At 42.2% G+C, this 26338-nt stretch overlaps 1 protein-coding gene across 3 annotated transcripts in view; it reads left to right on the top strand.

Annotated features, from left to right (window-relative positions):
* Chst8 (carbohydrate sulfotransferase 8) overlaps positions 1 to 26338 on the top strand; it is a 120472-nt gene that overhangs the window by 5909 nt on the left and 88225 nt on the right. The window contains exon 1 of one of the 3 annotated variants that reach the window (XM_063252567.1): positions 9362 to 9383. The exons of the other annotated variants lie outside the window; for them this stretch is intronic. The gene's annotated coding sequence lies outside the window, so the exon portion shown is untranslated. Of the gene's footprint in view, positions 1 to 9361; positions 9384 to 26338 lie in introns of those variants that run through there. 3 annotated transcript variants of the gene reach the window in all.

Below are 26338 nucleotides of genomic sequence, written 5' to 3'. Positions count from 1 at the left end.
TTAGCTGGGCCAAACTTGAGGACAGAGAGGCAAGGAGACGATGTTAGGAGGTGCAGATCTGTGCTTTGGTACCCTGGTCTCTGGGCTCTTTACCTGATGATGGTGAGGCGGCTCTCCCTTTGTGGGCTGCATTGGCCGTGTCTCTGTTTTGGTGCTGTCCTCAGACCATTGGGTCTGCTCAGATGTTCATAGTAGGAAGGTGACACATAGGAGCCCCTTTGCTGGCAGTCCCCACCCTGGGCACAGATTGACTCATGTTTGACAGATTTATTGTCCCCACCTTCAAGGCTGCCTGTGCTGAGGGGCCAATTCATCTCTCTGGACAGCCTTGTGAGTACTGAGACCCTCCTCCAGCCACGGGGCTCAGGGCTGCACTTTCCCTGCTAATGGGGGCAGTGCCTGAAGGGAACAGCCAGGTAGCCAGGTAGCCAGGTAGCCAGTGAATACTGACTGTGGTACCCCCTATGCAGAGCCCTGAGCTGGCCTGAGGAAGCTGAGCAAATCCCCCCACCATGGTGCTTGCGTGAATGCTGCTTGGTCTGTTTGTGTCAGCCTGGTTCTCTGTGATTGCTTGTTTGCAAGCAGGGAGAGTTGAACTATGTAGTCTGTCTATACTGCCAGAGCCAGTGCCTGATGCATGCAGCTGTCTACACTGGCCCTGCCAGTGTGTGGGATGGACAGCACTGGCTTCATACATAGTCTCCTCACTGGCTTAACAACTGAAGCAGGCAATCTATCCATAGTGGGGGAGCCTGTACGAGGCACAAGCTGTCTATCTACACTTGTCAAGTTTAGGGCATGAGTACTGGAACCTTCTGTGTAGTCTCAAGGAAGACTTTCTTGCCCCCCCCCCCCCGCAAGGTCTTTGCACAAGATTTAGTGCTCTCAAACTCTTTCCAGATCCAGGGATTTTTTTTCTTCCCTTGTAACTAAGCTCTATTCAGGCACCACCCTCTCTTCAGTGCTTGGCTTGGCCCACTGGGCTTTGTCTCCCAGATCTGGGGTGGCTGGTCCCAGTATTCAGTGTGGTGTGGCTACATTGCTTGAGTCAATACACAAAGTAAGCAGGTTGATGCTTGGTTGAGCTCAAGACTCCACTGACACAATCTGTCTGCACTGGTCAAATCCACGGGTTATTTAGAGCCATTCTTTTTCAACTGTTTGAACCAGTGCTCAAAGCTGGCACCCTGTCTACAATAGTTGAGACAATGGGTGATGCATCCAGCCTCTGGCCTCCTGAGGCCAAGGTTCTGGCTTCTCATGGACACCTTCACCCACTGGTGTATGGTTTCTTCCAGGAATGCCCACCCCACCTCTTTCTTTATGCACATCTGTTCAATTTTGAGTCTACTTCTCCTTGACAATTATCTCAGCTTCCCATGTCTTCCAATCCCTTGGCACAGACTAGTGCAGGGTTTCAAGTGATGTGGCACTGTGATCTCAGCTGGATTTCCCCTCCCTGTTGTATTGTAGCTGAGCCTGTTGCTGGTGCAGTGGCCACCAGCTGTCAGGAGACACCACCACCTTGCCATCCCTCCCAGCAGCCACTCACACACCTTTTCCTCATTTAGCATGGATTATCGCCTTGGTGTGCGTGGTAAATTGCATTTCTGCAGATTGGGTCTATCTCGCTATTTCTTGCTTAGATTTGGGGCCTCACGAGGTTTGCAAATTTAATTTCATGACCATTCATCCCTGTGAAAGCACAATCTATGCCTATTATTTAAGTCTCTTCCATTCCCTCTTCCATGAATTAAAATGTCAGTGGACAGCCATGGCAACCACCCTCACCTCACATCCTATCCCAGGCGGCCCACTTCGGGTTGTGACTGAAGCTGTCACTCACAGTCACACTGCCTGCATTCAAATCCCACCTGGTTGTCTCATGGGCTAGGGATTCAGTTTCCTCATCTATAAAACGAGGATAACAATGGACTCTACCTGCCAGAGCCAGGGTGCATAACAGATAGCCTCCAATAAATAGCAGCTGCTAACATCATTATTACTGCTACCCTCTGGTCTCACAGCTGAGCTCAGTTCTTTCCATCTTGGGTGCCAGAAAACATGTTGGTCAGGTGTCTAAACTGGCAATGTGACAGAGGCTTAGGAGGTCTGTGGCCCCACCAACTAGTGACCCCCAGAGTTCTTTTTTTTTTTTTTTTTTTTTGTCTAAGCAGTTTCCCAACAATACCTTTTTCTTCTAGTGATGCATTCATTACAGTAATTGAAAAAGGTTTTTTTCTGATCCTGGGATCTAACCTAGGGCCACACACTTTCTAGACCACTGAACTGTTTCTCTTGCTCATTCTACAGTACGTTTTTAACCCTTTTATTGCAAGTATAGTATAGACACAAAAAAGCACACTGTTTATATGTGTATAATACAATGCATATCTGTAAATTGAAATGCCTGTGTTTCCTGCATCCAGGAAAGGATAAAAATGTGACTGGCACTCCAGGTCCTCCTGTGACCTGTTCCAGTTGGTTCTCATCCACCAGAGCCCTCCTTACCTCTATTGAAATAGATTTGTTTTCCTTGGTTTTAAGCTTGATAGAAATGGAATCATAAGCTACAAATGCTCTTTGTGTCTGGGTCAGCCTGTGTTTGTGTGATTCATTCATTTTGTTACTGAATGGGGGTAACAAACAATCATTCTTGTTATCCTATAGGATTCCTGCTTATACTCATTTGGATGAGTGTCCTCCAAAGGTCTGTATATTGCAGGTTTGGTGGCCAGGGTGGTGCTGTAGGTAGAATCTTATGAGAGGCCCTTAGATCATTGGAGACACACCTAAGAAGGGATTATACAATGCCTCTGATTCTCCCCATCACTGCTTTCTGGCTCTTGATTTGAGCAGTTTGCTAAATGCACTCCACGCCATCACCAGCTGGTGTCCTTCCTGCGGGCCCAAAGCAGTGGGGCCACCCAATCTCAAATGGAATCCTCCAGGAACAATCTAAACAAACCTTTTTTCTTTATAAGTTACTTGCCTCAACTATTCCATTGCAGTAACATGAAACTGATTAATGCAATTCCATTGTGTGGCTATAACCCTAATTCATCTACCCATCCTTCTGTTGACATTTGTATTTCAGAGTTTTGGGCTAAAAGGAACAGTGCTGCTATGGATATTTTCCCAGGTGTTTCTTTGGAACATGGACACATTTGTGATATGTGTGGATTTAGGAGAGAATCAAATTGGGACACATTGCTGAGCGTGCATGTACTGGGATCTGTCAATCTGTTTTCTAATGTGACTGTACTGATATAGCCCCCTCTTCACCAGTCGTTTATTCGAGTTCCAGTTACAGCAAACTTTTTTCCAAAATGTTTTGTTGGTGGTCTTTGTATTCAAACCGTTCTGTGAGTATGTAGCTCTATCATGCTATGGTTTTAATTTTATTTCTCAGATGACTAATACCGTTTACTTGTTGCCAAAGATATTTTGAACCTGAAGACATTATTCAACAAATCTGAAAATTCACTTGCATCCCGAAATTAGAGGAATCTTTTTTTATTTGTTCTTTTGTTTTTGTGTTACTGTAGATTGAACACAGGGCCTCATGCATGCAAAGCAAGCACTCTACTACTGAGTTACATTTTTAATTCTTTTTACATTTTGAGACAGGGTCTTGCTAAGTCACTGAGTTGCCCAGGCTGAGCTCAATCTTTCCATTCCCCTGCCACAGCCTCCAAGAGTTCTGGGATTATAGGATATGCCACTACACCTGGCAAATTATAGGGTTCTGAAATGTGCATCTGATTCCTTTTGCTTAACAAATTTGAATCTGTAGTGTTGGAAGATAGGGACTAGAGTTGACAGATATTTCTCTGAAATCATCCAGGGAACAAGAGTCAGAGATGCAGACACTAGACCTAGACCTAGCCCCAGCCCAGAATCACCAGAAAGCCTCCGAACCATTAGTCTCTACAGGCTCCTCTTTCTTTCCCTGTGTAGATGCCATCAGCCTTGAGGCTATCCCAGTGCCTAGGATGATCCCGACACAGAGTGGAGCCCCTGAATGACCACTGAATAAAGACCTGTAGGAGAAGGGCCTCCTGTTGGGCTCCTCAGCTTCTCCTGCTGACTTGATGGGGATTTGTTAGTGAGCTGGGCTCTGTGGGGAGGGTTCTGGAGGTCAGGTTTTGGATCTGTAGAGGATACTTTGTGGCAACACTCTGCTCCTCTAAATGACTGCATACTTTCCAAAGCCAGCTGCCAACTGAGCAGCAGTGATGGCCCTGGTGGCTATGTCCGTTAAGAGCATCTTTTACATGGCCTCACCCTGTAGGGCATACTGTTGTTGAGTTGCTCTTCAGAAGCCTATAACTACCTCCCTGCCTTACCCTGAAAGCAGTGCTCTCCCCCTGTGCCACAAACCTCCTCAGCTTTTTCAGTGTCATCTTCTCATAGTTGACATGCTGTCCAGTCAGATGGAGGCAGAAAGCCATGTTCATTACTGTCTCATCCACTCCTGCACCATCAATGCTTAGCCACAGTAAAGCCTCCTACTTTGGCTAAGGCTGGTCCCCTTTCATCTTGAGTCTACGAGAGTGCGTTGGATAGCAGTCTGCTTGGGAAATGAGAGTGCTGGGTCAGAGTCTTTGGGTTCAGATGGAGATTATGCTCTCTTTGTGGTTTTGAGAGTTAGCCATTGTCTCAGGGGAGAGGTGCAGTTTTACATATAACCCTCATGCAACCAGGGGTGAATGATGGGGTGGCTGAACTCTCTGAAGTTGAAGAAGGAGGGAGGGGGATTCTGGCTGGAGCGTCTGTAGGAGGGAGGTCTGGGCTGATCTCCATGGTGGTTATGGAGAAGACTATTCCTCATGGATGGCTCACTACTGACCCTGGGCCAGCAGGGCAAAGTCCATAGGGAAGTAGGCTGATTCTCCAGGAAATGACACACAAAGATATAAAGCAATGGTCAGGTTCATTAGAGAGCCCAGAGAGGATTCCAGGAAGAGACAAACTTGGCTCCACAGAGCCAGGATGGAGAGCTGTATCCTGGAACTGCAAGAAGTTCTGTCCAAGCTTTGGGAACATAGGGCATGGACAGTGTGAGCCAAATACCTTTAAAATAGGGCAATAAATGAATCCACAGCACACACATTGTTTATGTGTTGTGTGGATGGGTGTACAAAGATGGAGAGCTAAAAGCAGTTTGGGGAAAAAAAAACAACACCTTATTTTTTTTGGTGGAAAGACAGATTAGAGAGGTTTATGCTCTTCTGTGATAACTAATATGAAAGGTTTATCAAAATGTTTTTAAAAATCATGGCACTTTTTGCAAAATTGATTTGAAGACTTGGCAGATTTGAGGAATCATTCAGTAATGTTTCATGGGTCGATGCTAATTTGTTGCAGCCGACCCGTGCATGGCGCCAATTTACTGCTAAACCAACATTAAGCACGGACCTTTCATGCAAGTTTTATAGGCGGACAGCTCATAAAGATGCATGCTTGACAAGTATTCTGCTTCTCTTAGGATATGGAATATGAAGTGTTTATCAAAAACCACCTAAATCACCCTTGCCATGGACTTATAAACAATCTGGGTACATCAGCCCTGGACCTCTTGCAGTATGTCATGTGCCATCCTTTTGGGTCCTTGGTAGCTGTCCTGAGAGACTTTCTCTCCAAAAGCCATGGTCAGAGGTAGAAGGAACCCTAGGGGTATAACATGCCATAAATGACCACTTTAGAAATGATTATCTTCTGTATCTGCTGAATTACTTCTCAGACTACAGAAAAGCTGAGGACTCACAGCCTGTACTTTCCTCTGAGAGGGCTGAAATGTCCCCTTCCTATCTGGTTTTTCATCTCCAAGAATGTCCTAGAAGGACTCAAAGGCCGCACCTACAAGAGATCTTTGCCCTCAGGGACATAGATTTCTTCCTTTCCTTTTTGTTTCCTGGGTTAGTCTATAGTGGATCACAGCTGTGTCTCTTTGCTCAACTACACTGCAGTAAGCCCTGTCAACTTAAAGAGATTGTTTCACACATTTGGAAGTATTTAACAATGAAAACAATTAAAGTTGATTGTGTTAGTGCATGCTTTTAATCTCAGCACTCTGGGAGACTGAGGCAGGAGGATTCCTAGTTTGAGTTCAGCCTGAGCAGTTTAGCAATTTAGAGAGACCCTGTCTCAAAATAAAAACAAGTTAAAATGCCTGAGGAGTATAGCTCAGTGCAGAGGCCTTTGAATTTAATGCCCAGTGCTGAAAGAAAAAAAGAAAGATAGAAAAAAGAAAGAAAGAAAGAAAGAGTGAGTTCCTGTCTTTCACTATCGAAAAGCACTGCTAATGTTTTGCACAAAGGAGGCCTGGCCTTGCTGGCTGTTATTCCACTCTGTCTCCATCACTCCAGTCCCAGGCCACCTCCTACCCTGGTGTTAATTAACTGGGCTTAAATGAGGGAAGGTTGCAGGTGGGGACTTGGTAGGGGGAGAGTGCAGATCGCTGTCAGCACAAAGTCTCCTGCGTTTTTGCAAGGGGAAATTTGATCTTGGGCAAATGTCAAGGCCTTTTTTTGAAATCTGTGTTATGATAACAGCTCATTGCCAGCATAGGGCTTCATCTGGATTTCATAAATATTGTATGGGTCTCCTTACTCTGCCACCTTGGCCAGCTGAACAAAACAGCCACCTCTTTCCACACACACACACACTCACACACGTACAGGCCACGCACACACACACAGACACAGACCCTGGCTCTCCCTTGCAATTGCAATCTATTGGTGAGTTGTCATGAAAAGCCAATTGGTGATATTTCAATCACAATGTTCTTGTAACAAATTCCATTCAAATTCCTTGGAAAGGAAGTTAAGGCTTCATCCTGCTGCTGGGAGAATGATATGCTAAATGTAGCTTCCTGGGGCCCTGGCAGCCATCCAGAGCTTTGTAATTTATAGTCGTCCTTCGTGGTTCTCCAAGTGACCTTGGAACCTCCTCATGCTTGTGGATTTTTTAGGTTCATGCATTGCCCTTTGTCCCCAAAGGAGCGCTCTCAGGCCCAGCAGGCAGGAGTTTAGCAAAGCTATGTGCAGACACCCAGAAAGCGTGTGGCAGGTGATCTGGAGACAGCTTGTTGCCACTGACCTTTCCTCTGAAATTGATGTCAGCCAGGAAATAGTCAAATATTGTGTTTCAAGGTGGCTTACAGGTGACAGGAGCCTCTCTGCAGCTCCAACACACAGCAGGTTATCCTGGAGAGGAAGGAGGAGGGACATTGTGCAATTACATTCATCAGCTATTTTTGGTTGAGGAATAAACAAAATGGCCCAAACTGCTGCTGTTACAGATTCTAGCAGGGGAGTGGCATGTAGGAAAGATTAATGTACAATTAAAACCCGTGTACGGGTAAATTACAGGGTGACAGCTATCTAATGCAAACACTGCAATGTGTAATTAAGAGGAGTTACAGGCTCTCGAGGAGGAATTCGCTGAAGGAAGTGCTCAGGAGCTGTCTGGGGAACCCAAGGGCAGGGACTGGACTCTGGGACAGTGTGGGAGGTGGCAGTGGTGTGGAGGAGTCCCCCAGTGTCTGGAGGATGCATGGGGTGTAATGGGAGCCAGTGCTTCTTCTGGCAGCCTTGGGATGGGAATCAGGCTCAGCCCACCTCTTCAGCTCTGCTGGTTCTTGTTGTAAGTTTCCAGCCCACTCTGGAGCCACCCTGGTGTCCCCTTCTTCACCTTTGGCTGCTGAATGGTAGTGACAGCCCTTGAATGTCTTTTTTTTTTTTTCTTTTTACTGTTTTTAATTTCTCCTGCTTTGTCAGCTTTTTAAGGAATATGTTACATTATGTGGAAATTGGATGCTAACAAGATTTGTATGAATAAATTAGACTCTTAACTTTTTATGTTATTACAAAATTGAAATGGACTCTAATGACAGTCAGAATTAATGTTCTGTTTCAAATAAGTGCTGGGGATGTGACTGAATTTTCAGTGTGCTCCTCTCTAGTCTTCCCATTGTGGCCTTGCTGAAAAAGGTACCTCTGGCCCCCTTCTTTTCCAGTGAGGTGGCCCTCTTGTGGCTCCGTTGGCTTGTGGCTAACACTGGACCTGCAGGGTACTTCCCTGCTGACCCCTAGGGTGGAGATCCTGGTGCTGCTCTCCCAGACTGTCTTTAGGTCAAGACCCCAGGCCTGCTAGGAATATCTGTCACAGATGCTCCAGGGCAGGCCCCCAGTAAGAATTGCCCTGGGCCTCAGGGAAATCTTGCCCCAGGTCACACACTATCCTGCATTCAGTTGTTTTCAGAATTTTAAGTTGAAAGCTCCAGCTCTGGCAGTCCCAGCTGGCCAGGATTGACCACCAATCCCTAAACTCCAGCCTAGGAGATGAACAGTGATGAAGGGCAGGATAGGAGCCTTTAATGTGCAACATTTGTCCTCTGGAGGCTGACAAATACTTTGGGGTTTTATAGAAAAGAGAAACAAAGGGAAGGGTTGGTGGGTTGCACAACTGGCATCTTAGGTGATCTTGATCAAGTCAAGGTGTAATTGATGGACTCTCAGGACAATTTCTCTGGTGTTCTGAGAGTCAACATCAATTGACTGGGCAATTTGGTTCCCATTATGCAATGACATTCTGCTGGGAAGCAGCCGAAGTTCCTGTTATGGGCTAACCGCTCCTGCTTGGGAAGAGACCTCATCATGGAGTGCTCTGTGAGACTCTGCTTGATCTGGAGTCCAAGATGGCTACAGCTGCAGGACAGGGACTCAGAACTTCTAGTCATTGCCCCAGAGAATCTGGAACTGGACATTTTAAAAGCTGACAATTAGATGTCCCTGCAAAATTACCGTAGTTACTTTTGACTTGGTGTCCTTAGCCTTGAAGGGGGATGAGACAGGTTAGGTAACTTTAAGGCTACAAGATCTTGTGACACAGATACCACCTGAGTGACTAGCACACCTGTGTACAGAGCTGAGCAGGAAATATGAGAGGCATACAAAGTGAAGAGATGCCAAGCTTTATCCTGCTATTAGTTGCCCATTATGTATCTAGAGATCTAACCTTAAAGTCCTGTTACACAGTGACTGGCCCATGACGGAGTATAAAAACTCAGCCTCCTTGAATCCTTTTGGGATGGCTCTGAAGGTCCCTCTTAGCCCCAGAGAACTCTGTGAGACCAGCTGTGAAGCATTAAAACTCAGCCTCCTTGCATCCTTTTGGGATGGCTCTGAAGGTCCCTCTCAGCCCCAGAGAACTCTGTGAGACCAGCTGTGAAGCGTTAGGGTCAGCCTGTCACTCTGCCCATATTTTATTTCTGCATGGTTAACTGGCTGCCATCTATACCTCAGAGTTTCCAGGGAACTCAGTCCAAGCTCCCAGCTCCCAGGAGGTTCTCCTTTCCCAAACCAGTTGTTTTCCAGGTGAGTCCTGACTATTGCTTGGCCTCAGGCTGGGTATCCCTGGGCAGGGTTTGAGCAGTAACAGAGAAAAAGGCTCCCTTGAACCTCAGCTGTCATCTGTCAGCCTGGGATGGACCATGGCTCTGATGAAGCAGTGTGGGAAGTGAGTCACAGGGATTTTCTGCAAAGGCATCCTCCATGAGCCAAAGGGGCAGGCCAGGACAGGCACTCGGGCAGTGCAGAGTGGAAATTCAACTGTCCCAGGGGTCAGGCTTCAGGGAAGTGGGGTTGGGGGCTGGGATCCCTGGGCTGCCTGTCCCTTGGGGAATGGACATTAAAACTCAGTTCAGCTGTAGGAAGAGATGGCCAGGTATCCAAATATTCAAGGTCAGGTAGATGTTTTAAATGTGACTCTTATCTTCTCTAAAGTTTGGAGACTATGTCCTAGATTTTAAAGTCACAGTCCAGCACTGACCAAACCTGTGAACTGCATTTGGCTTTAGGGTTTGAGGTGTTTAGAGCCCCAAAGCCCTATCTGTTAGCAAGGTTGATAATCCCCACCTGGAGATGAAGGCCTCGTACATAAAATCTGGCTGATGCCCTGGAAGGGACCATGACACCAGGACCGCAGGCCATGGCTACGGAGCTGCTGGGCTTAGCACTGACCAACTGTGGCCTCTGTCCTAAAATAGCCCCATTTTCTGGAAAGGGTGTTGAAATCCTTGCCTCTGGGTCATCAGCTTTGTGGGGGTCTGGTTGGGTCACTCCTCCTGGAGCTCTGTGGATGAGTGGATACTAGAGGGGCCTCTTGGAGAACCTACTCCACTTCTGAGGGGTCTCCTCTCAGCATTCTGGTTCCCCCTTCCTAGGTTTGAGAAATTCCCTGTAGAAATGCCTTCCCAAGAGCAAAAAGAAGAGCATTAAAGCCTCATCTAGCATGTCCTTCTGGATCGTGCATTCTCATAAATTGTTACAAAAAGAGGGTCTCTTATTATCACTTTATATTTATAAACTCATGAGTCACATTCATTTTATAAAAATGCAATAATCTTTATGCCTACTGCATATAACCTGTTTAATCACTTTATATATCATGAACACCTTTCCCTGGTAATGGATCTATTTCTAGTCTGCTTTTGACACCTGCACTGCATTCCTTCACATGAATTTATTATAATTTATATAACCAGTTCCCTGTTGGACATTTTGGTGGTTTTCATTTCTTCTGTTTTTCAATTTTAAAGAATGTTGAAGTGTGTATTCTTGCTGTATATCTTCGTGTCATTGTGGGGGATAAATTCCTAGAAATGGAAGTCTTGCCTCAAAGGGTTGGCACAATTTTAAGACTTAAATACTTCCAGACAAATTACCTTCCAGAAAGACCCAGCGGTGCGTGGGCATACCCATTTCTTCTCCTACTCACATCAGCCCTGGGAGTCTTTACTTTTTAAAAAATTGTTGTCAATTTGATAGGTTAAAGAGGAGCATGATTATTGCTTTTTAAAAACATAACGTTTGTTTTCTACCAAGGTAATATTTGTTTATAGCTAAAAAGGCATAAATAACAAAACAAACAAACTCAGCAGTCCCACCTCCTGCCTCCCCACCCCTTCCTCCCTGCTCCCCGGGGCAGCCACCTGTGACTTTTCCAGCTATTTCCCACGGTGTATCATGACCTCCATATTTCTAAATAAGGTACATATTATGCAAGTGTAAAATGGCCAGGCATTTGTGTTGGCACTGTTTTTTCAAGTCACTCTTTGCTTACTATTTTTAAATGTCAACTTTATCACTGATTTAATTCTAATATTTACTTGGGATGCTTCTGGATTCTTCTGTTCTGATCTATCTATTCTAGTGCCAGAACCCGCTATTTTAATTATTGTAGCTTATGAACACATTTTTAATATTGTAGAGGGCAAGCCTCCTCTTGTTATGATTCTTGTGTGATATTACATTCTAATTCTTTTCGGTGCCCTTTGGGTATATGAGGCAGAGTTTCAGATAATATCCAGTGGAGCTTTGTATTGGGATTGTGCTTCATTTATAGAGGAATCTGGGATAAGTTTATACAGAAATAGTCTTCTTTGCTGTATTCGTTATGTGTTACTGTGCTGAGCTTCTGAGCAGATATTCATTAAGGACCAGTACAATGCCATTGAAGGATGTATCGGGAAACAAAGCTGAGGGAGACCCCAGCCGTTGAGAGATGACGTCCTAGCAGGGAAAGCAAATAATGAGCACACTACAAATAGGGTAAATAAATAAAATATACAATGTCAGGGCATGGTAGTAAGTGTGGATTTTAGAGAGGGGTGGGAGAACATGTCACAGAACTAAGTGGGGTGGTGGTATGTTTTGGATGGTTTTTGTGTGTGCCCCCTCAGGGGTCATGTTTTGAAACCTATGTCCCTGAAGTGGCATTGTGACAGGTGCTAGACCCTTTGAGATCACTGGGGATTCTGCCCTCAGGAAATATTAATGTAGTTTTGTGCAACCTGGTTAAGTTCCCAAGAAAGCAAAAGGTTATAAAAGGACCCAATGTAGCCTCAACTTTATGGCTTCTTGTCTCCACATGTGACCGCTCTCTTTTTTTCAGGCATGCTGCCACCATAATGTCACCCATCAGGAGAGCTCTCAACAAACAGATACGAATACTCAATCTTATCTTTTAGCTTCCTAAATGGCAAGCTAAACAAGCCTCATTTCTTTGTAAAGCGTCTAGTCTCAGGTATTGTTATAACAATAGAAAATAGATTAATGCAGGTGTTACTGTGGGCCTCACCAAGAAAGTAACACGTGAACCACAGTGATATAAGGTGTGAGGGATGTGAGAACATGGCTACACAGATGATCTAAGCCAGTGCTTCTCACCCTGGAGTGACTGTGCCCCCAAGCAGGAATTTGGCAACATCTGGTGATATTTTTGATTATCATGACTAGGAGGCATTCTTGGCATCTCCTGGGTAGAGACCAGGGATGCTTGTAAAACATCCAGCAATGTCAGAACAGCCACCACAACCACATATTGCCCAGCACCAAGTATTGATCATGTCAGAGTTGAGAAACCCTGGTCCAGGTAAGGATGTCTCCAGGCAGAAGGGGCATCAACAGAAAGATCTCTAGGTCAAAGTTAGAAACAGTGGGGAAGCAACATTGGAGCTTGAGGGCTGCTGGAGATGAGGTCACAGGGGAAGAGTGAGAGGACGTATTTTGGCTTCATGGGGCAGGGTAAGCAATTCTACTTTATCCCATGTGAGGTGGAGAGCAACCACAGGGACCTGAACAGAAAATACCATGATTAAAACTATGCTTTGAGAGGTCCACTGTCTTTCCATGTTGAACAACCAAAAGGATTAAACTTAACTCGATTTGACTGGATTTAGAAATATATAGGAAATTAGTAAATCTGTATGTGTCTGTGAGCATGTTTCTAGAAACAGTTAACATATAAGATAGCACATTGAGTGGGAAAACCCACCTTGAATGTGGGTCACACTACCCAGTAGGCTTGCAGACTGAACAAAGCAGGAGGAGAAAGTCTCCCAGTCTGCCTCCTGGTTGCTACAGTGTAAGCAGCCTTCCTCTCTCTGCTGCCTCTGCCATGATGTTCTGTCGTGCCGCAGGCCAGCAGCAACAGGACCAGCCAACTATGAACTGAAACCTGTGAAACTGTAAGTCATAATGAACCTTTCCTTCTTTAACTTAATTTTCTCAAGACTTTGTTACAGTGGCAGAAAGCTGACTAATACAGGGGCCAAGAGGCCTGGCTAGCTAGAGTGAGAGATGATAGCCTGAGGCCATGTGGTGGCAGTGGAGATGAGAGAATTAGGCTGAACTCCAAATCTAGTTGGAGGCGGAGCCAACAAGATTACCTGATGGATTAAATGTGGTATGAGAAAAAAAAGCTTGTGGTGGTTGCATCTAGAAGGATGAAATGCCCATACTTGAGATGGGAAGGACAGCTGGGGAAGAGCTGCCGGAGGGCTTAGATTCAAAGTTTGGTTAAGAATATCCAGTATCTGAAATGTCCAATACACAGACATCTGTAGATGCTGAATGTCTGGTTGGGTATGTAAGTTTGGGGCTATGGAGAGGGGATAAAGCTAGAGGTACAAATTTAGGAGTCATCAATGCAGCTAGCTTTTAAAGCTGTAAGGTTGATGGAAGTCAGTAAGGGAATGTTGCCGTGACCCTGTGCAGCTCCTGAGGTTCTTGGGGTTAAGAACTGGTGAGAGGATGAGAAAAATAAAGAAAAGACAAAGCTGGGGTCAGGTGGAGCCCTTAGTCTCCTGTTGGGAGCAAACGAACTGCTCAATCAGTGCAGCATGTTTATTTATACCTCCAAAGAAGAGTATCAATTCCAACCCCACTGCCTAGCAATTTGTTTGCCTGGCAGGCCTGGGTTCCCCTGTCTTCTCAGTGCTGAAACAACTTGTTTACATATTTTGTTTTGGTTTCTGGGCTGGACTTTCTTCAGCCCCACACATGTGATCAATCTCCAGCTTCAGTGGCTCGGCTCCCAACAGAACGTATTAGCTTTCCATTGCTGGAACAAAATATCTGACATATACACCTTAAAGGAGGAAGGATTTATTTTGGCTCATGGTTTCATGGCTGGATCTATGGTTAGATGGCTTGAAGGCAGAAACATTATGGCAGAGTGGCATGGCAGAGGAAAGATGCTCCCCTCATGGTGCCTGGAAGCAGAGAGCAGCTGGAGAGCCCAAGAGAGAGAAAGGGAAGAGGTTGTGGAATATTCTCTTCAAAGGCACACACTCAAGTGACCCATATCCTTCGACTAGGCTTCACCTCCTAACAGCGCATTGAGGTGTGAATTCATCAGTGAATTAATCCATTGATGGAATTAGCATCCTCAATTCAAGAATCTTTGGGAGGTGTTTCATAGTTAAACCATAGCAGGAAGAGAAGGCTGATACGGAAGAACAGTGGACCAATGATGGAGAACTAGAGTATTCCAACATGAAGAAATAAGCAAGGAAGGACCAAAACAGAGGCCAGGAAGTGACCAGTGAGGTTAGAAGAAACCAGAACAGAATCACATGTGTGTTCACCTTTGTCAGATGTTGGTGGCAGGTGAAGCAAGACAGGGACAGAAGACTGGCCAATGAGTCCAGCAGGGTGCTTTAGGAAAGAGCAGGTTTGGTGGAGTGCTAGACCAAAGGACCAGTTTAAGTAGTTCTATGAGAGAATGAAAGGAAATAAATTGGAGACTGCAAATATGAGTGACTCAGTGTGTTTTGCTGCAAAGGAGAGCAAAGAAATGAAGAGATGAGTACTGAGGGAAGTAGAGTTGGAAGTTTGTTTAAGATGGAAGAAATTATAGCTGATCTAGCTGAAGTGAAAAACTGAAGTAGGAAGGGGAGAGTAACTCAAGCCAGTGTTTGAGAATGTCACGGAGCATGGAGCTGGTGGAAGTGGAGAGATTGGCTCAGGAAGCAGCTAACCTGTGGCAAATGTGGGGAGGTGAAATCATGTGTGCAGATATGGTGATTTGGATCTTTCCACCCATCATCTTTATTGCGATATAAATACCTACCATACTATTCATCCACTTAAAGTGTACCTTCAGTTATGTCCACAGAGTTGTAACCCCCGCTATTGGACTATTAGGAGCTATTGGCTATTAGGAGGTGAAGCCTAGCCGAAGGATGTGGATCACTGGGATGTGTGCCTTTGAAGAGGATATTCCACAACCTCTTCCCTTTCTCTCTCTTGGGCTCTCCACCTGCTCTCTGCTTCCAGCCACCATGAGGGGAGCATCTTTCCTCTGCCATAATGTTTCTGCCTTCGAACCATCTAACCATAGATCCAGCCATGAAACCATGAGTCAAAATAAATCCTTCCTCCTTTAAGGTGCATCCTGGAACACTCTCATCACTCCAAAGAGACATCGTACGTTTTAGCAATCACTCCCCATTCCCACCTGCTCATTCGTAGGCAACCACTAACCTGTTTTCTGGACATTTCCTACAAACTCAATCATACAGCTATGCATGGTGGCACACGCCTGTAATCCCAGTACTTGGGAGGCTGTGTCAGGAAGATTACTGTGAGTTCAAGGCCATCCTGAACTACATAGTGAGACATTGTCTTGCAACACCACACACACACACACACACACACATGCATGCATACACACACACACACACACACACACACAAATAACTCCACAATATTAATTAATCAAATCATTAATATGTGGGGTTTTTTTCCTGCCTCTCCCCCCACATTTAGCATAATGGTTTCCAGGTTCATCCATCTTGCTACTCTTTATTATGAATGAGTAATATTCTGTTATCTGTATAACCACAGATACTTTTTCCATTCATTTGTTGATGAATATTTGGACTGTTTTCATCTTTTGGCTATTATTAACAAAACTGCTCTCTATGGTCCACATGGCTGCCACTAGCTCCCTCTCCTCCTTTTTTTATTCTTTTCTTTTCTTTTTTTTTTTAATGATACTGAGGCTAGAACTCAAGGCTAGCACATGCTAGGCAGGTATTCTAATTTATCATTTTCTGCATAATATCACTTTTAGCACAAAAATCTTTTATTTTGCTCCAGTCTGATTTGTGTATTTTTCTTTGATTCCTTGCATTTTTGACATCTAAAGAGGCCTTGCCTTAACCCAAGGTTTTGAAGTTTTACTCCTTTCTGCTATTTATTTATGCTTTTTATTTAATTTCTAAAAAGACATGTGAAGGATTTATTCGAGGTAGATGTAGGATACACTCAGGAATGGAGTGTGGATAGGCTGAGAAATGAGACACCTTTTTACGTAATTTTTATTTCTAATTATATTGGCAAGTGAGTTCAGGGTGATTTTAAATAGTAGTAGGTCCCCCTTGTTCTATTCTTGACTTCAGTATTTTGCCACTAATCATGATGCTGTTTATGACATTTTTAAAACTTAAAAAGATCATGTACATTTCTAATGTTTACCAATAATTAAGGACAACTCCCTATATTCATTGTGTCTATGGAGATACATAGGCTTTTTCTTTTGATTTATTAATACAATCAGTTATATTAATAGATATTTTAATATTGAGCTATTCTGTAATATATTTCTGAATTAAATCTTAATTTGTTGACACACATAATTATTTCATTACACTGTTGATTCAACAGATATAAGTTTTATAATTTCCTTGTGATTATTTGATTCATAAATTATTTAGACTCAAACATTTCAAGGACATTTTTTCTGCTTTTATAAAAATCAATTTTGAATCTTACTGCACTGTTGTCAGAAATTGTACTTTGTGTGATATTGATAATTTAATTTTAGTTGACAATTTGTGTCTTATTAGGATAGGTCATTTTTTCTCATTATATTTGAAATAATACCTATCCTTCATTTGTTAGATGCAGAAATATATGTGTATTTGTATGTGTGTATATTCTTTAACTCAGCCTCATTAGTTATATACAAACATATATCTTCTATATCTTTAATATTTTTGATGCTTTATCAGCATCAGGATGATATGTGTAGAAATCTCCCAGTATGGTTATAAATTTGTTGATTCTTCTTTGTGATTTCATCAACTTTATCTGTATATTTTTGTAAAGCAATGTTATTAGGTGCATACAGATTATTACTCCTTCCTAGATAATCATTTCCTGTTTATTTGTACGGCATTTTAAATTTCATCAATATTTTACGAATTATATTCTCTTTTGCTTCATGTTAATATTGTCAAAGCAAAGTCTTTATTTTGACATTTCTGCCTTATCATGTTTTATAAGTATCTTTCATAACAAGTTCAATCTGTTTTCATTTTTAATGATTACTGATGCATCTTTAGTTTTCTTGTTTTATTTTGTGCTTTTTTACTTCTCTTGCTTTTATCAAAGCTATCCTGTTTTCTAAAGAATTGATTGTATTCTGTCCTTTTTGTTCATTCTACTGATTAGAAGTTGTATATTCTAATTTTTTATGCTTCCATGTTTATCTTAATATATATGTTTGATTTGATACAATATGATTTAAATAAAAATGTCTTCATTTCTCCCAAACAAGATAATAATCTCAGGACACTTTAATTCTGAGTATACTCCCATTGTGTATCTTGTTATCTAACATTGGCACCCAATTATTTAAAAACCCCATAATTTTAAAAAATAATTTACCATTGTTGATCATTTTGATTTAAAACTGTCGACTAATTTTTTTCCATCCAATAACTATGGTTATTGCATCCTATTCTTTCTTTCTATGTTCAGACTCCAATTGGCTTACATACACCTTTGGAATTCTTCCTAGGAAGGCCTGTGTAAACTCTCTTAAACTATGCTCTTTACAATATTATTTGCCACTAAGCAGTTGAGTTAGGTATATAATTTTGGAATGATAGTTATCTTCTTTTATCCTTTTGAGGACCTATTGCATTTGTTCTGGTCCTCAGCCCTTTGTGGTGATGTCTTTCCCTCTGGCTGTTTTTGTGATGTGTTTTTTTGTTTTAATAGTCTTCATCTATACTGTTATAACAACATATATAGTTTTATTTCTCCTTGAAAGTTGAAGCATTTATTTAGTTTTAGGGTAATGACTTTTTTAAGTCTTGAAAAATGTTTCAGTCATAATTTCTTCAAGTAATTCCTTTTCTCTCTTCCAAGTATTAGCCTTTGAAATGGCAGCCATTTGTATGAAGGAAAGTGTAACATGGTCGTTGAGAACATGGATACTAGAGACGGCTACTTGGATTTGACTTTTCTTCCACTACTTAATAGTTATAGAATTTACTAATCTCTGTTCTGTTTATTCATATATATACCGGGGAGAATCATGTTAGCAAGCTCTTAGGTTATTGTGGGTATTAAATGAGTTTATATACATGTGCTTAAAATAGATCCTGGCACGTAGTCAGCTTTATGCAAGCCTTAGTGTACTGAGGAATGCACCAGAGACCTTCCACTGACATTGATATGTTTGCCTAAAGGTCATTATTGTAAATTATCTAGAAGGTACCTGACTTTGTTTCAAGCCCTGGAGAGACATTCCTGCCAGAGTCTCCATGATTAATAATATTGTTTGGGACCTTCTGACTCTATTCTCTTATAATATCAATCTCATGTTTTCCACATATGTTATTCTGGGTGATTATGTTAAATTCAGCTCCTGGATCCCTGTATCTCCTAGTTTACTAATGGATCTGTTCTTAAACCCTAGAAATGTGTTTTTAACTTCAGTCACTCTATTATTCATTTCTGGAAATTCCATGGAGATCTTCAAGTTGTATGTGGGATTTTTTGTGGTTTCTAGTTCTCTTTATAATTGCTTTTATTTTTTTCTTTTACTCAATAATTTAAAACATAGTATCAATATAAACAATAAATAAATTAACATAAGTAAGATTTTGCCTTATCTTGGGTTTTAGTCTTTCTAGCTTTTTATCAGCTGATTTTTTTCCCTCATGAATCTTTTCCTTGGATGAGTTATTGTTTCTATATAACATTCTAAAGAAGCAAAAATTATCCAAACTAATTTAAGATTGATGACTTTTTTATGGTAGCCCTGTGCTTCCTGCGCTGTCAAATGTTGCTTCAGAGTGTTTCAGAAATTGTTTCTGCTGAAAGCTCACATAGATACATAAGTTTGAGTTCTATTTTTCCTATTATTTCTGTATGTAGGGACCCCAGCACCATATAGGTAATGTAAATTTGAAACCCACAGCCACAATATAGGCTTTTAATTGGTTCAGATTCCTTCCTTTCTGGGAGACTCCCCTACCACCCCGGATATTTTTGTATTTTCCTTCAAACAGGGATTGCTTTTTGTAGCTTTCTAATACACTGAGTGAGGAGCCCCTCTAGAGCTCACTCAGCTTTGTGCAAGACCTCTGTTATGGTTTGTGTCTGGATGTCCCTCCAAAGCCTCATGCAGTCATAAAGGGGGCAGGTTTTCAGAAGTGACTGAATCTAGAGTTCGTGATTGATTCAATGTCAGTGCTGGGATTATAGGTATGGTTACTACACACACCCAAGGGTGGGTAGCCTACATGTAATGTGAAGGACAGAAAGTCTCTCTCTCCTCCTCTTTTGCTTTTGCTGTGTTTGGTGTCTTCTGCCACATTGAATGATTATTGCCCCTTTGCCACACCACCCTGCCTTAAAGCTAGCTGATTATAGGCCGAAACCTCCACAAACAGTGAGCTAAATAAACTTTTCCTTTCTTAATTTTGGGTGTTGTGTATTTTGTCTCAGCAATGAGAGAAAAGTAACCAAAACAGAATTTGGTTCCAGAGAGAAGCAGGGTCGTTACTGTGACTATACCTGACCATGTGGTTCAAGAGCCTTTGGAATGGCTTGAGGCAAGAGTTTGGAAAGGTTCAGAGATGTTGCCCAAATGCCTTAGGCTATTCTGTATGGGAGACTCTGGTCAGAGCTCAGAAGACCAGAAAGCTGATAGAAATCCTGCCAGTAATGATCAGGCTCAGGAGGTTCCTATTGGAAAGAAGGACTTCATTGGTTGTTGGGTTCCAGATGCTGTGTGTTATGTCTTGGCAGAATGTTTGTCTACATTTTGCTCATGTCCAGAGGCTTTGCCTGAGACTAAGTGTGATGGACTAATTTATCTGGCAAAATATTTTTCAAGGCAGTCTAATGTTGGGATAATGGCATGGCTACTGTTGGGGACTATTAGCCAGATTTATGTTGAAAATCAGGAATGAAGAACCCATCAGAATGATTTAAAATGTGGATGTGACCAGAAAGGAAGCTCTAGTAAAGCTGTGGATTGCAGAGATAGAGCAGAAGAGTCCTTGATTGCTGAGAAGGAACAAGAAAATAAAAAAGATGGCCTGAGTATATCACAAGAAGCAGCAAGCCTCTACCCTTTGCAGCCTCAAAATTGCAAAAGTGCAAGACTTTTGCTTCAAAAAGAAAACCCCGAAACACCATGTTCCAGAATGGTGGCAGCATAGAGTTTGTTCTTCGGAATTGGATTCAGAGTGCTCAGCAATCCAAGCACTCAGCTGCTACAGCCAAGAAAGAGGGAAGCCTGGCTACTGCTCCAAGTGGCATCAGACTTTGGCCTCATCCCCATGGTGGTGGTTTTAGGTACATACAGAATTCAAGAGCTGCAGGGTTAGGAAGGCTTCTACCACAATTTCAGAAGAAGGCTTGGGAAACCAGGCAGTGTGCCCCTGAGAGAGCAGTGTGTGAAGCTGTAAGTAAAGCCAACGGTGTGGTGCAGAACTCAAAAGTTTGGAGAAGCCAGAAATGTGGATCATCTGAGGAAAACTGCAAGGAAGGAGCAGAGGAGGCCCAAAAGAGAAGCCATGAGGGCTACAACCACCAGAAGTGCTGTTGTGTGGGGAGCAGCTGAAGATGAAGATAGATCACATGTGCAGAGTGGAGCAAGGCCAGCCCCCCCAAACACAGAGTGCCTGGGGCAAGCCATGTGAACAAGCACAAAGTGCCCGAGGCAAACCAGGTAAACCAGCTGCAAGAGCTCAGAACACTCAAGGTAAGCCAGGAAGACTGGCCCCGAGAACATGGGCATGAGGGGTGATCTAGTTGTTAGGCAGAGGAATTTTACCTGACATCAACCTGCTGAGTTTATAAATAAACATGCTGCAATCACTGGGCAGTTCTTTTCTCCCCTGAGAGAGGGTTCCATGTGACCTCAGCTCTCTGCATTTTTACCCTTGCCTTCATTTCTTCAGTTTTCCCCCTCAGGAGTTTTCGAGAGCTACACCGGATGCAGCACTGAAGCCACCCAAGCCGTTTTGAGTTCGTATCTTCCCACAGATTGCCTTGGATGCTGCACATGGAACTATAGGACTTAATGTTTTCCCTACTGAATTTTGGACTTGCTTTGGTCTTGATTGCTTTGTATTCCTGTTTATGCCTTTTGGAATGGAAATGTCTATCTTGTGCCATTGAATGTTGAAAGTGTTTAACTTTCTTTTTATTTGTACACGAGCTCACAGCTAAGAGTTTGCCTTAAATCTCAGAGGAGACTTGGGATTTGGACTTTTCAGCAGTGCTGAAGCTGTTAAGACTTTGGCAACTCTTGGGAATGGACTAGATAACTTTTGCATAAAGGAATGTACATGAGTCTGCGGGGCTGGGAGTGGAACTTTATGGTTTGTGTCTACATGTCTCTCCAAAGCCTCATGTGGTCAGAGACCTGTTTTTAGAGGTGGCTGAATGTAGAGTGTATGATTGATTTATGCTATAATGCTGGGATTTAGGATGCTGAGATTAAGAATGGGTGATGCTAGATCAATTCATTAATTTGTTTGGCACTGCCTTAATCCCAGCAGCCTAAAAAGATACAGAAAGGCAGTGTTAAGTTTGGTTGTTCATTCTGCTTTGCCTGACCTTTGCTTGCCATGAACTGTTTTCTGCAAAGCCACCCTCTCCTGTTAACTGCACTGAAACCTCTACAAACTGTAAGCTAAGTAAACCTTTCATTCCTTGACTTTGGGTGTTGGGTATTTTTTTCTCAGCTTTGAGAAAAAGTAATTAAGACACCCTCCTTGTCTGATAGTAGATTATAGGATTCCTATCCGAAAGTGTCCTGTCCCATTCTCTGGAGTGGAGGCAACACATAGAAGGCAAGCAGAATTCTGGTGGACGAGCCTCACTGGGTTTCCCACCCAGGACGTTAGCACTAAGTCACACATTTTGTGTCCAGTCACATTTCTACATTCTTGTCCATGTTTCCTTCAGATATATCTACCCAATGCAGTCTTCATAAAAACAGAAAAGTACAAGGTTCTAAGAGCTTTATAACAGTTAAACATTCCCAGAAGGTGGCACTTCTGGAGAGGACCCAAAGCTCTGCATCCCTTCCTTTATACTGTACCTTCATCTGTATCTTTGTAACATTCTTTATAATAAATCAGTAAACATGCAGAATGGTTTCCCTCTATTCTGGGCCTTGCTCTAGCAAATTAATTGTACCTAAAAAAGGGGCAATGGGAACCCTAATCCTGGTTGGCCAGGAGCACAGATAAAACAAGCAGGTCCCTGCAGTTGTCATCTGGAGTGAAAGTGCATAGTCTTGGGGACTGAACCCTCAATTTCCGATGCTATCTCTTGGTAGATGATGTCAGAATTGAATTGAATTAGAGGACATGCATTCAGTGCCTGTAGCAGAATAAACTGGGGAGAAATGCCACAGAAGTGATATGTACTGTAAACATATAGTAGGGGAAGATAAGTCTGACTTTGTTTTTTTCCTCTTTAGCTTCAGATTGCCACATTTTGCTTTATATATTTTAAGGCTCTGTTTGTAGAGGCCTATGAGTTCCTTATTATCACACCCTTTCAGGTTCTTCTTTCTTGGCACATACCTATAATCCTAGTTACTTTGGAGGCTGAGGCAAGAAGATTGTAATTTCAAGGTCAGCCTAGGGAACTCTGTCCAGTCCAATTTCTGTCTCAAGATAAATTCAAAAGAGCTGGAGATACAGCTCAGTAGTAGAGTGCTTGTTTTTCATGTGCAAAGACCTAGTACCACAAAGATTAACCTATGCCATATTTAACTCTAAATGTTTTTAGCAAGTCTAAAGATATTGTCTCTGTCATCCTCCAAAACAAGCAAGTGCTTTCACACACCAGAATTATACACTGAGTAAGCATTCTCTCCCGTCTTCTTATTGTTATAATTGAGAATTTTTCTTTAGTACAAAGAAGAATTATTAATATTCAGAGAGGATTGTTAATTATAGTAAGAAATTATGTCAATGTTATATATTTTTTTTTTTTTTTTTTTTTTATCTTTTTCCTTTTTATCGGTACCGGGGATCGAACTCACGACTGCCTGCTTTCAAGGCAGGCGCTTATGCCGCTGAGCTAAATCCCCAGCCCCTAATGTTATATATTTTTAAAAATTTATTTTTTTAAATGATACTGGGGTTCAAACTCACAACCACGCATTTGCAAGGCAGATGCTTATGCTACTGAGCTAAATCCCCAGCCCCATTATTATATTTTTAAAATTTCACTGTTTCTCCCTAGGTTCTTTGTGTTGAAATATATGCTTTAGTAATTCTTTCAATTTGGGTAGTTAGCTTTCTTAGTTTTGCATGTCTTATTTTGACCTCATTTCTTAAATAATTGAATAAAATCCAATATAGTACTTTAAAAATATTGCAATTACATTATATCCTGGAGATTGCTTGATGTTTAAAGTATCGGCTATAAGTCTAATTGTTGGTAGATATGGTTGTCTCCCCTTATCTGTGGTTTCCATTTCTGTGGTTTTAGTTATCCATGGTCTCAAATATGATTCAAAAATATTAAATAGAAAATTCCAGAAATAAACAGTTCAAAATTTTTGAATTGCATGCCATTCTGAGTTGAATGATGAAATCTCACCAGTTCTTTGTCCCACCTAAGAGGTGAATTGTCCCTTTATCCATCATATCCCTGGTATACATTCTACTTCCCAGTTATTAGTAGCCATCTCAGTTATCTGATGACTATCATGGTGGTTTTTGTTGTTGTTGTTGTTTGAGATAAGGTCTTTCCAAGCATCTCAGGATGGCCCTTGAATTCACTGTATAGCTTAAAACTTGCAGCAGTCCTCCTGCCTTAGCCCCCTGAGTGCTAGCAATACAGGTGTATGCCACCACATCTGGCTTCCCCTTGGGGTCTTGAAACAATATATCCCCTACAGATGCAGGGGACTAGAGTATCTTATCTTTTTTCCTGGAACATTTGAAGATTTTTCTCCTAGTTTTTGGTATTCTGGAGATGGGTATATTTATTGATTTTTTTTCTTTTACTATGTGCTTTGCATACATTTTCAGCATAAGAAACCATGTGTTTCTTAAATTTTGGAACAGTCTCACTCATTATCCCTAAATTTATTGCACTTTACCCATACTGCATTCTCTTTTTCTATAACTCCTTAGTAGGTAAACAAAGTGATTCTTTTTTTTTTTTTTTTAACAATTTCATAGGATTTCAGAGCTTGGATCTATTCACTTAAATATTTACTTAATAATTTATTTAAGCATTCTTCTACTAATGTAAATGTATATTCATCTCCTTTTACCATTAAGAACAATACTTCAACCAATTTTTTTTATCTCTCCCACTTTTGTTAGATTCTATTTTTACTGTGTTGTGGTTCGATAATGACTTCTACTGTGATTTCTTTTCTGAGTCTAATATAAGCTTATTTCTCTAAATAATCTGTGAATTATTGAGAAAACTCTTTCCTGCTGAACACAAAAGTGTAAGAGAGAGCACTCGATTTTATTAGCTAGATTTTTAATATTTTCTTAATTTTGCTTATGGAATTTGTTCATTTACAATGTGTTGAAACCTTGATGACTGAGGATTTGTCAGGTCTCCATCTTTTGCCCTAATCCTTTGCTTTACACCCTCAAGGCTGTGTTGTGAGATGCACCTATGCCCATCCACAGCAAGTCGCTCTGTGAGGCTCATCCTCAGCATCCCCCAGAGACTTCATTGGTTCCAAGTTGTGTCTTTGGGCTCTGCCAGGCTCTTTGACCTCTAAATGGATGAGCAGACATCCCTAGGTACCATCTAGGTACCTTCCCTAGGTACCACTGTCACTGCCAAGGATTCCTTGCTGTGTCTGCTGCACTCTGACCAGCTGCTGGGGTTTGAGTCTGGAAGGTCCTCCAAAGGCCTGTGAATTAAAGGCTTGGTGGCACTGTTCACACCTGGGCCTAATGAAAGGAAGTTAGGTCACTGAGGGGGTGTCCTTGAAGGGGATAGTGGGACTCTGGCCCTTTCCTGTTGCTCTGTTTCCTTCCTGGCTGCCATGAGTGAAATAATCTTCCTCCACTAAGTGCTTCTGCCATGATGTACTGTGTCACCACAGGCTCAAAAGCACAAGGTCAAATGATCACAGATACTGGGAAGCAGCGAGATAGATCTTTCTCAGGTGAGAAGGGGCTCAGTAGATGGAGGGAGGGAGGAGATAGGAGCAGATGAAAGGATGAAAAAAAATTATAATGTGTTATGTACATGTACCAACTCCACACAAGAAGTGTTCTCATTATGTACTGCAAACATGTACAAATAAAAATGAAAAAAAAAAAAAAGGAAATCGCAAGTCAAAATAAATCTTTCTACCTTTAAGTTGATTATCTTGGGTATTTTGTCACGGCAACAGAAAGCTGACTAACACAGGAGCTTCCCTCTGTGGATACAAGACTCTCTTCACCTCCCTTTTTTATTTCTTTGATCCTTTCAGTGGAAATTCTGGAGGGAAAGGAGTTAAACAAGTGGCACTTGTTGCCATCCTTAGCCCACAGTCGTGTTTGCCTGTGCTACAGCTTTTCAAGCATGAAATTTCTTTTCCTGCTGACTTGACTTCACTTCTAACATCAGTCTCCTTATATGAGGTGAATGGTATCCATTCGTACACGAGTGTATGACCAGAAGGAATGTTCTAGCCTGGAGGCACAGTGCTGCAATGCAGTGAAATGTGGGTACCAAAGGGTTTGAGCAGCCCCGCCTCTATGATCCTGCAGTTTGTAACTCATGGCTTGTCTCTTGAGGTGGCTCCATCAAAATCTCAGGCTTGCCCTGGGAGATGTTCCATGTTCTCGTCATCTCCAGCTTCCTGGGGTCACCACAGGGCCTCTGCTTCCTGCACTGCACCTTCAGGGGCCAGCTGTTTCACCTCTCTGTCCTTTCTTTACATTTGCTACCCTTGAGCCTGGGATAACCTGTCACTTGGGCATTTGGTGACTTGGGGATAGCCTGAAGCCACAGACGGTGGTGAACTCTATATATACTATGTTTATTTCTATACATATATACTTATCATAAGTTTTCATTTATAAACAGAGATTAACAAATAGCTGATCATAAAGTAGAACAACATAAATTAATGAATAACTAATCATAAAATAGAATAACTGTAACAGTGTACTGTAATTCAAGTAATTTAAAATTTATCAGTTGTTTCTTCGTGGAATGTTTCCTATGTTTTTAGACTGTGGATG

Source organism: Cavia porcellus, unplaced genomic scaffold (genome assembly GCF_034190915.1).
Source record: "Cavia porcellus strain 051 isolate PalLab524CR breed Dunkin Hartley unplaced genomic scaffold, mCavPor4.1 scaffold_7, whole genome shotgun sequence".
Taxonomy (NCBI): Eukaryota; Metazoa; Chordata; class Mammalia; order Rodentia; family Caviidae; genus Cavia; species Cavia porcellus.
The sequence above is the reverse complement of the archived record's forward strand: the minus strand, read 5'-3'. Positions and strand labels throughout refer to the sequence as shown.